Raw genomic sequence first — 10,858 nt, forward strand, 5'->3', positions numbered from 1 at the left:
GCGACCGAAGGCTATGCTGGCGCACTAGTGGCGGTGTTGGACCTCGTCATTGATGTCTGTCCTTGCTGATAGTAGGCCATGGATTTTGATGACTAGGGGGCAGTGCTGTGTGACAGGAAATTTATGGAGACGGGAACTCCACCATTTTGTCTGCAACTATATAACAACATCCCATTAATCCATAGATAGTTCACCTACAGGAACTATTAATTGATAGAGAACTCTGAAACTAGCTCTGTTTTCTTAACGTCGTTAACGTTTCATCTGGAAGATGGCACCTCTGGCAGTGCAGCACTCCCTCAGCACTGCACTGAAATGCCAGCCTGGATTTTGTATTCCAGTCTCTGGAGTGGGGCTTGAACCCACAACCGTTCTATCTCAGAGGCGAGAGTGTTACCCACTGAGCCATGGCCAACACTTGACAATGAAAATATGCTTTGATCAACATCCCCAAGCTATTCCAAACAAAATTGACAAAAATCGGCCATCTTTTCTTTGCTGGTGTTACTCAGTCCCATTTAATCCTAAACATGGTAATGGTTTCGTAGTGGCAGTGCAGTGACAGAGGCACGTGGTCACAAGGAATCTGTCATACCTCGGGTTCCTCAGAAATTACGGACAGCTTCTATCAGGATGATGATGAATTACTATGGTCAGAAAGGTCACACAATCCACGAGAAGAACTCCTGAGACACCTTCCTGTAAGATATAACAAGGGACGACCACGCAACCTTGACTGAAGATTCAATAGGTACTGCAAACTCTAAAGCATCTCACGGACATCATTTTGATAGAAACTCACAAAGTCTGTGTCCAAAGTATTGTTGTTTGGCCAGTGTAAAGCAATGTTGTTTTTCGTGAGACCACATTTATATTTCTAGAATAAAAACAGAAAATGCTGGAAATCTCAGCGGGTCAGGCAGCATCTGTGGAGAGAAAGCAGAGTTAACGTTTCATGACCCTTCGTCGCATGCAAAATGTTGCTTTTGTATTTATAGGTCTAGAGTTGTTCATTGTGTGGATAAATGGTAATGATTTTTAAAGGAAAAGGAAAGATGTAGTTTATTGATCCGTTCCATGTTTTTTGTCTGATACTTCAAGTAGTGCATTGATTCATTTCATAATTTGTATTTGATATTTGATGCAATGTATTGATCCATTTCATATTTTGCACATGACAGTAACACAGTCTGACAATTTTGAGATCAAATATAAGAAAATAACCAAAAGGAATCAATACCAACTGATTGGATTTGTTTTCAACTACATGTTCTGAACTACATGTATCCTAAATCTCTATTCACTACAAGCCTCAGAAAGCATATCTCTATTACATAGTCATGACAATGTACAGAACAACTAACCTCATCTGGTTCTCAGTTTCTATTAGCAGTCTATCACTTGTTAGCCAAGCCACCACTTCATATTACACTTTCCATCTGGAAATAATAAAAGACTGATATCAGTAAAAGTGACCAAGAAGTTGTCGGATTGCCGTAAAAACCCAACTGGTTCACTAATGTCCTTCATAGAAGGATACCTGCTGTCTGGCCTATATTCAACTCCAATCCCACACCATTGTGGTTAACTTTTAACTGCCCTTTGAAGTGGCCTATCAGTTGTATCAAACCATTACCAGTGGTTCAAGAAAAAGGCCCACCCCACCTTTTCCTTTAGAATGTTCACGATGGGGGACTCAGTAATAGTGATGTAGTTCAGGATGAGGGTGGAATGTTTGGCCATTTTCTTGTTACATATCATCATTACCTGATACTTCCCCAGTGTGATTGTTACTTGCCATTTAGCAGCCCAAGCCTGGATGTTGTCCAGGTCCTGCTGACTTCTTCTTCAGCAGGACTCCAGAGTCAAGGATGACTTGCTTCCACATGAATATGAATTCTAAGGTGACCGATGAGACCAATGCGGGATCTACAGTCTCTGTCAAAGGTGGGGCAGGTGGTGGTTGGAGGGCTGGGTGCGTGGGTGCTGGGTTTGCCATACGCTCCTTCCGCTGTTTGTGCTTGGTTTCCGCATACTCCCGATGAAGAGACTCGAAGTGTTCAGTGCCTTCTCAGATGATTCTCCTCCACTTTGAGTGGTCTTGGGCCAGGGATTCCCAAGATGTTACATTTTTTGAAGGAGGTTTTGAGGGTGTCCTTGAAGCAATTTCTCTGCCCTTCTGGGACTCACTTGCCGTGACAGAACGCGGAGTAGAGTGCTTGTTTCGGGAGTCTAGCATAGGGCATGCGGACAATGTGGCCCATCCATCAGAGCTGAATGAGAGTGGTCAATGCCTCGATGCTGGGGATGTTGGCCTGAGAGAGAACGCTGATGTTGGTGCGCCTATCCTGACAGTGGATTTGCAGGATTTTGCAGAGGCAATGTTGGTGGTACTTCTCCAGTACTTTGAGGTGCCTACTGTACATAGTCCATGTCTCTGAAGCATATAGGAGGGCAGGTATCACTATTGCTCTGTAGAGCATGAGCTTTTGCCAGGTTTAAGATCTTGGTCTCTTTTCCTCAGGCAACCAAAGGGTGCATTGGCACACTGAAGGCAGCGTTGGATTTCGTCATCGACGTCTGACCTTGCTGACAGTAGGCTCCCGAGGTATGGAAAGTGGTCCACATTGTCCAAGGTCTTGTCATGGAACTTGATAATTGGGGGGGCAGTGCTGTGTGGTGTGGGCAGGTTGGTAGAGAACCTTTATCTTACAGATGTTTAATGTAAGGCTCAGACTTTCGTACACTTCAGTGAAGGTGTCAACGATGGTTTAGAGTTCGGTTTCTGAGTGTGCACAAACGCAAGCATTGCCTGCATATTGTAGTTCAATGACAGAGGTTGGAGAAACCTTGGATCTGGACTAGACAGGCCTCTAAAATGGGGGTTCCAGCTGTAGACTGGTATGGGCTGCTTCATTATTAGAAAAGTTGTGAATGGAGATGAACACTATTTCATCAGCAAATGGTCCACTTCTGACCTTATGATGGAGGGAAGATCATAGATCAAACAGCTGAAGATAGTTGGGACACAAACACTTCCCTGAGGAACTGCCGCAGTGTTGTCCCGGGGCTGTGATCATTGACCTCCAACAACCATGACCATCTACCTTTGTGTCAGGTATGGCTTCAGCCACAGGAAGGTTTTTCTCTTTGACTCCCATTGGCCTCAGCTTTTCACGGGTTCCTGGCTGCCATACTCAATCAAGTGCTGCCTTATCGAGGGCCTCCATTGAGCTCGAGGGCCACATATGAATTTCAGATGAATGTTGCAAATATCTCAAGTTGCTGATATGAATAGATCTAGGTACTGTGATGAGGATTTATCCACCAACAAGGCAACAGCACTAAACACAGCCTTTCCAAACCTCCAGAACCACATAGTTTAAGCACGAGAAAGCAAAAATAAGAAATACAAGTACAAATAGGACTGAGCTGGCTGGACTTTGCAAGACTTTCAGTGCTATAGATTGAACACGTCACATATAATTTTCCATTGATACTGGTTATGTGAACTCTTTTTAATTTTCCGTCAACATTACAATTAAACCAAACTAGTAGAAGTTGGGAGAGAGCTGTAGGTGATTGACTCTCCCTGTGGGGAAACAGCTGGGTATTACTCAGTATCTCCCACAGTGGTATTCGAGACCAAGTGCTCAACATCTGGACAATTATGGGAGCATTGTAGAATAGTCCATTGGCACAATAATATACCGCTATGTTATATCTGTCATTACCATTCTCCATAAATACTCTGTCCAGGCTTGTTAGAGCTGAATGTGTACAGTTTTATGATTTGATATGGCATCCTGTTTGTACAGTTAACTAATAATCATTGACAGCATTCAAACAAATCCCTTCCCCCTCTCAGCCCTTTATTGGACTGAATTCAAACCCAAGTCTCTTGAAGTAAATATGTAGTAACTGAAAACTACTTAATGTCACTCAAAGACCTCGAAAATGCCTGCACTCGCATACTCAGTTTCTGACCTGCCTTTCCAAGCTACTTGTAGAAATGTTGGCACTGAGGATATGTTTTTGCAGGATTGCTGGACAAAATTGCAGGTGCATGCTTTGAGATGTGATACATCAGTAATGGATAGCATGTTAATTAAATTATAGTACTGAACATTAAAGTTTCATAACAGTTGCCTTACATCATTTTCATTTTCCTTCTCATTTTTAAGGCATAGTTTACCCTAAGTTGACAGTATCTACTGGACAACTCTGGTAACAAATTAACTTTAAGTTCCTTAGGGCCGAAATTGCCTGGCGCCCCATTTGGGGGTGTTAACAAAATAAAATGGCGGCCCAGGGCACACACGGCCACCCCTTTAAGGGGCGCCCTGGGTGGATGTCAGCGCCCTGTGAAGCTGGCACTGATATCGGCCTGGGCCAACCTCACGGCCCATGGGGCAATTTCCCCCACAGGGTGCAAAGGGTGTGCACGCCCATGATGTCATCGCCTGTTGCGCGCCAGCCCAGGACGCTAACCGCGGGGTGTGGCGCTACCGGCAAATCGGCACCAAAATCTTAGGGGCATTTTCACCCGAAGCGCTGCTGACGCCCGCCTCCAGGCAACAAGGCTATTGCACCCCGTTAACGCCCGCTAACATGGCGCAAAAAAGGGGCAATTTCGGCCCCTTAGTCTTATTAAAGACTACTAGGCCTGGTTAAGAAGAATGTAATCTTCTATTCATAGGCTGACAGCAAAATGTCCTCTTAACACCCGATGACCTTATCTAGGACAATTAGTAACTGTCCACAATCTTTTTATAATGAGGATATGATGTAACCCAATTAAGCTGAATAGCGACCCCCTCAGTGACATTGCGAATAATCTGGCCAGTCCCACCTGGCAACTGGATTCAGTTGACGTAAAGCAACCAGTAAGAGAAAATTAAATATGTGTCTACATTGTGCTTTAGATCAAAATCTGTATCCAATCTTAAGTTTTTCTTTCTTGTGAATTTTGTGTTCATCAACATAAAGGAACATTAATATTATGGATTGAAATGGTTTGAGTTTTGGATACCCAGTGCCGGCATTGAGGATATAGAGGCACTGGAGAAAGTGCAAACCTAGACTTACAAGGATGATACCAGAACTGAGAGGCTCTAACTATCAGGAAAACTGAACATGTTGGGGTCTTTTCTCTAGAAACGATGAGACTGAGGGGTGACCTGATCGAGGTAGTTAAAATGATAAAGTGGATTGATAGTCTAGACATAGCAAAGATGTTTCCACTTGTAGGGGAGTCAAAACTTGGGGACATAAATATAAGGCAGTCACCAATAAATCCAATAAGGAATTCAGGAGAGTGGGTAGAATATGGAATTTGCCACCAAATGGAGTTGTTGAGGCCAATAGCATAAATGCATTTAAGGGAAAGCTAAATAAATACATGAAGGAGGAAGGAATAGAATGGTAAGCTGATCGGGTTCGATGAAACAGAATGGGATGAGTCTTATGTGGAATATAATCGCCAGCATAGACCACTTGGGCCGATTGGCCTGTTTCTGTGCTGTAAATTCTATGTAACTGAGCTTTCTCAGATCAAAAATTGAATGGCTGGAGGGTACCCATGACCAAATTGCAAAGGAGTTGCCCCCATTACATCTTCCCACTTCTCATGCCTGCCATTCTTTGACTCAAGTTGGCACTTAGTACCAATGTAGGAACAGTTTGCTTCTCATGTTTGCTTCTCCGTGTAGGATAGTGTATAATATAATCGGAAAAATAGTTTGACAATACAGAAATCAGTATTAGTATCTTTGTATTTTGACAATATATTCTGTGTGCTAGAGGCTAACATACGGTTACAATTAGGTTGTGAAGATTCTGCAGGGGAATGCTAAGTAAGCCAGGTTAATGCAATTTAAGAAGCGTCAACAAATTTGTGTAAGAATTATAGCTAGTTTAGAGCCAACATGTCTACTTTTCAGCTGTGATCATTGCTGTATTGTATATGCTTCATGCGTTCTTTGCTTAAGAATTCCTCGCAACATATTTGAGGTAAAGAACTAGCTGGTTTAGTAGCAAAGGTTTAACAATCAAACTGAACACTACCCGTTCATCCACCAGGCTCACAGCTGCACACCTCATCGTGGAGAACCTGAACTCAATTAACTGGGGTTTTATTGAGTCTCGTGAACATCACGTGACTGGCTAAGCCACTCACAGTGCAACAGCTCCACAAGCCTGTGAGCATGCTCACATGTGCATACATTACAATTGTGTTCAGGTGTGATATTTATAACCGTGAAAAGTTGTTTTATCTCCACACAAACAAAGCACGCATTCCAGTGAGAATCAAGTGCATGCTGTGTGACATCGCCATCTACTGCTATAGTAGCATATGACACATAAACACCACATGGCAATAATCTCAGAATTGATAAGTTCAGCACAAGTGAACTGACATTGCCCATCTAGGCGTATTAAATAAAATCACTTTTAATAATTCTTTGGTATTCTGCGCTGAACCTATGTAATTAGGATTAATTTACTTGGTGATATAACTTTCTTGAGTACTTTCTCAGAAGGATTTTACAACCATTCAGACATAGTTGGCGTTCTGTGGGAGAGACATCACTGGATCTTGTATTTCCAAAGTTCTTTTATTACATTTTGTTTATATGTTGTACTATTCACCAGCAACACTTTACACAACGCACACTGTACTTCTAATGTAGGTGTGTTATTGATTAGAATTTAAAGATTCTGACTTGATGTGAGGATTAAACAAGCTTCTTCTCAGTATTCCAGGCTGCATCAAAGCAGCGTTTTCATTGCTACTGCCAAAGCTGAAGTGGAGTCAGTGAAATCTTAAATGCACCAGTGAATGTGCTGAGGTACAGTTCATTATTTTATAATTACGGGAGCATTTTACCACGTAACACATAATTCGTTATTCTACGTCCAAAGTGGAGTTGTGTCTCAGGTGGCCTTTCTCTTTAAGCCCAAAAAGTCTAACTGTTGTAAATAAACGTGGTTTGACGTCGATAGATTTTTGGATACGAAGGGAATCGAGGGATGTGGGGACAGTGCTGCAAGGTGGATTTGAGGTAGGCGATCAGCAATTATCTTACTGAATGGCGGAGCAGGCTCAAGGGGGCGAATGGCCTACTCCTGTTTGTTATGTTTTTATGATGTTGACCAATATTCACTTGCTGTCGTCGAGCAAATTATACAGATTACAAGATGTTTGTAAATTTTCGACTCCAGGTCAGAAAGAGAACATGCTGAAATTAGAGCCTTTCTATCTCTTTTTTTTTAATAAACTTATGACACTTAGAAACGTTATGTCTTAAACATCTGAACCTGGCAGACATTCTGAAAATGTTTAATGTTTACTGGCAAATATCCTTCGGCTCTATTGGTGGTAAGTCAGAGGATGTCCTCACAAGAGCATTATACCATCTACAACACAATGAGGGCTCTCCGACTCATCTGCCACGGCTTTAATGGAAGAACTGGGAAAAGCACAAGAAAACAAAATTAAACAATGTATTATTCTGCGTCTGCAGCATAGGTAGTGTCCCTATTATGGCTAGATAGTCTAATTAGCAATTAAACACTGGGTGAGTTCATACAAAAGTTAATTTCTATTCAGATTGGAGATCATAACCCTGGGTTTATTGGGGGAATGGTCAAATACAAGCCTGAAGATATTATCGCTCCCTTACATTCTGTTAAAGAAAGAAATAAGGAAAGACTTGCATTTATATATCACCTTTCATGACCCAAAGCTCTTTACAGTTTACAAAGTACTTTTGAAGTAAAAACAGAAAAAGCTGGAAACACTCAGCAGGTCAGACAGCATCTGTGGAGAGAGAAATAGAGTTAACATTTCAGGTCAATGAACTTTCACCAGAACTCAAGTACTTTTGAAGTGTAGTCACTATTGTAATGGAGCAGACAATTTGCTCACAGAAATTACGACAGATGACCAAAAGCTTTGTTAAAAAGGTAGGTTTTAAGGAGCGTCTTAAAGGAGAAAAGAGAGGTAGAGAGGCGGAGAGGTTTAGGGAGGGAGTTCCAGAGCTTAGGGCCCAAACAGCTGAAGGCACGGCTACCAATGGTTGAGCAGTTATAATGAGAGATGCTCAAGAGGACAGAATTTGAGGAGTGCAGATATTTTGTGGGGTTGTGAGGCTGAAATAGATTACAGAGATAGGGAGGGGAGAGGCCATGGAGGGATTTGTAAACAAGGATGAGAATTTTGAAATCGAGGCATTGTTTAATTGGGAGCCAATGTAGATCAGCGAGCACAGGGGTGATGGGTGATCGTGACTTGGTGCGAGTTAGGACACGGGCTGCCGAGTTTTGGATGAACTCAAGTTTACTCAGTGTAGAATGAGTTGGAGTAGTCAAGTTTAGAGGTAACAAAGGCATGGATGAGAGTTTCAGCAGCAGAAGAGTTGAGGCAGAGGCAGAAGCGGGCAATGTTATGGAGGTGGAAAAAGGCGGTTTTAGTTATGCCGCGGATGTGTGGCTGGAAACTCATTTCAGGGTCAAATATATATCACCTAGGTTGCGAACAGTCTGGTTCAGCCTCAGACAGATCGTAGGGAGAGGGATGGAGTCAGTGGTTAGGGAACACAGGTTGTGGCAAGGACCAAAGATAATGGCTTCTGTCTTCCCAATATTTAATTGGAGAAAATTTCTGCTCATACAGTACTGGATGTCGGGCAAACAGTCTGAAATGTAGAGACCAAGGAGGGGTCAAGAGAAGTGGTGGAGAGGTACAGTTATTCTTGAAAGCCAAACTGTTATATTGAAATATAATTAGATATAATGTTCCTCTGTTTTTTTTCATCAACTTTCTAAATGTTCTTTTTACATTTGAATGATGTAAACACCTTCAGGTGGAGCTAGCTTGGTTCTATTAAACCCACAGTGGAAGGGGCCTGAATGAATGGCCTGGATTTTGTGGTGAGAATAACGGCGATGCTATCAGCATTATTAAAAAGTAAATCAGACAGCAACTTCCAGCATCCACACATGCGCTGTTAAACATGGAAGTTAGGAAGCCCTGCCCTCCACAACTATCCTCCACAAGCTGTGCTATACCAGCACCTCACCGAGAGACTCGGCATTGAAACACATATGGCTAGAAATTCCTTTTTTTCCCCCATTATTTTACAGAAAAAATACCACTAAAAGCTTCGCCATTTTTTAAAGGAGGTAAAATTGGCAAAAAAAATGCGCCCAACGGTAAAAAATGGTATTGCACGAGCATTCGCAGTGGAAACCACAATCCTCGCCACCCTTAGCCCAAGGCATATCACCATCAAATATACAGACCCTGGGAGGGGAGAAAACACAAATAAAAATGACAAAAATTTAAAAATTTAAAAATCAGAAAATATTCACTATACACTTAACTAATGAATTGCTGGAAAAGAATTTAAAAATTAAAACTTCAACTTGCCTTTTTTGTGGGTCTTCATACCTACCGCTGTTTTTGGGGCTTTAACGCAGGCTTTTATCAGACGTTTATTTTTCACCAGAGTACAGGTTCGCCGAATGGCTAAATTTAAGTGGTGCGGTTTTTTTTTTGGTGTTGCATGTCATCAATCCGCTTTTCGGTGATATTTCAAAACCGCCATTTGTTAACTTTGGCCAATTTAGGTGAGTACCTTTTACCGGCAAAAAAGCGAAATATCGCCGAAAAAACGTGCACAAAGCTGGCCAATTTCTCCCCCATAGAATGGCGAGAAACTTATGTGATAGATGCTCACTAAACATACCAGAAAAAATTAGGGTTGATGCATTCAAGTGTAAGTGAATTTTTAATGGCATGGTATGTCCTAATTACTGCCGAACAACCTCTCTAGCACTGAAAATTTACTTTTACAATTGTGCAGTCTCATTCCTTCAGCTTTTAATTATTGTTGGAGATTTACATTTTTTAAATTACTTTTTCTGTCTCTTTTATCTCTCTCTCTTAATCCCATCTTTCTGATCCTCTCTTTATTTCAATTTTTGTACATGATTTAACACTGAATTAAATAGTCCAACTTACACTTCCTGGTTTAGATTCTGCACATCTCAGTGAAGATTCTTCAATCTGATTGGTTAAGGAAACAGAGCATTGCGTGCCCTGTTCCCACAGGTGCCAGATCCCCTGTAGAGGGCGCTGGGCTGTTTTGGACTTCTAATAAGCGCAACGTCCAGTGCAAAAGCCTACAGAGAGTCTGTGGGCAAGTGCAAATGTAATGAACATCTAGCGCCAGACGTTTGCCGCTGACTGCAAAATCCAGTTATATATAGTTGAAACAGCATAAATTATTTCAGTTTTATTAGATGCACTGTTGTTAGTTCCAAAGGTGTTCCTCTCCACTTTTGAGCTAGTGCATGTACTGAGGATACATTAATGTGTTGTAATATTAGCAGTAACAGAGGTTGCACTAACTTTGGTTCATGCTCCTAAAAGTCCTCTGGGGAGTATTCTGGCTAAATGAACATTGATGCATCGACCTAACACCATTTGCACAGCATTAGTCTCAGAGGTTTGGGAGCAGGTCAGCAGTTCACCCTTCTAGTTAGGGAACGGTGCACGATGCAAGATGGGTCCAGAAACAGGAGCAACAATCGGAAACTGTGAAGGGAAGAAAACCCAACAAATGCCAACTTTTATCAATAATCAAAATGTAAAACCACACAGGATGGCCAGAAATTGTATTAAGCCTCATCACTCTGGACTGGGGGCTTTAAATAACCTGGATACCTTGATACATTCTTGTTGCTGTATGTTTTTTTATTAGATCAGTGATAAATTGTTGTTAGTAGTTGCAAGATTTCCTGTATGCCAAAAACATTGGATTATGAGGAAAAACTGAAGAACTATTAGGGC

The sequence above is a fragment of the Pristiophorus japonicus genome, chromosome 16 (genome assembly GCF_044704955.1).
Source record: "Pristiophorus japonicus isolate sPriJap1 chromosome 16, sPriJap1.hap1, whole genome shotgun sequence".
NCBI classification, from domain to species: Eukaryota; Metazoa; Chordata; class Chondrichthyes; family Pristiophoridae; genus Pristiophorus; species Pristiophorus japonicus.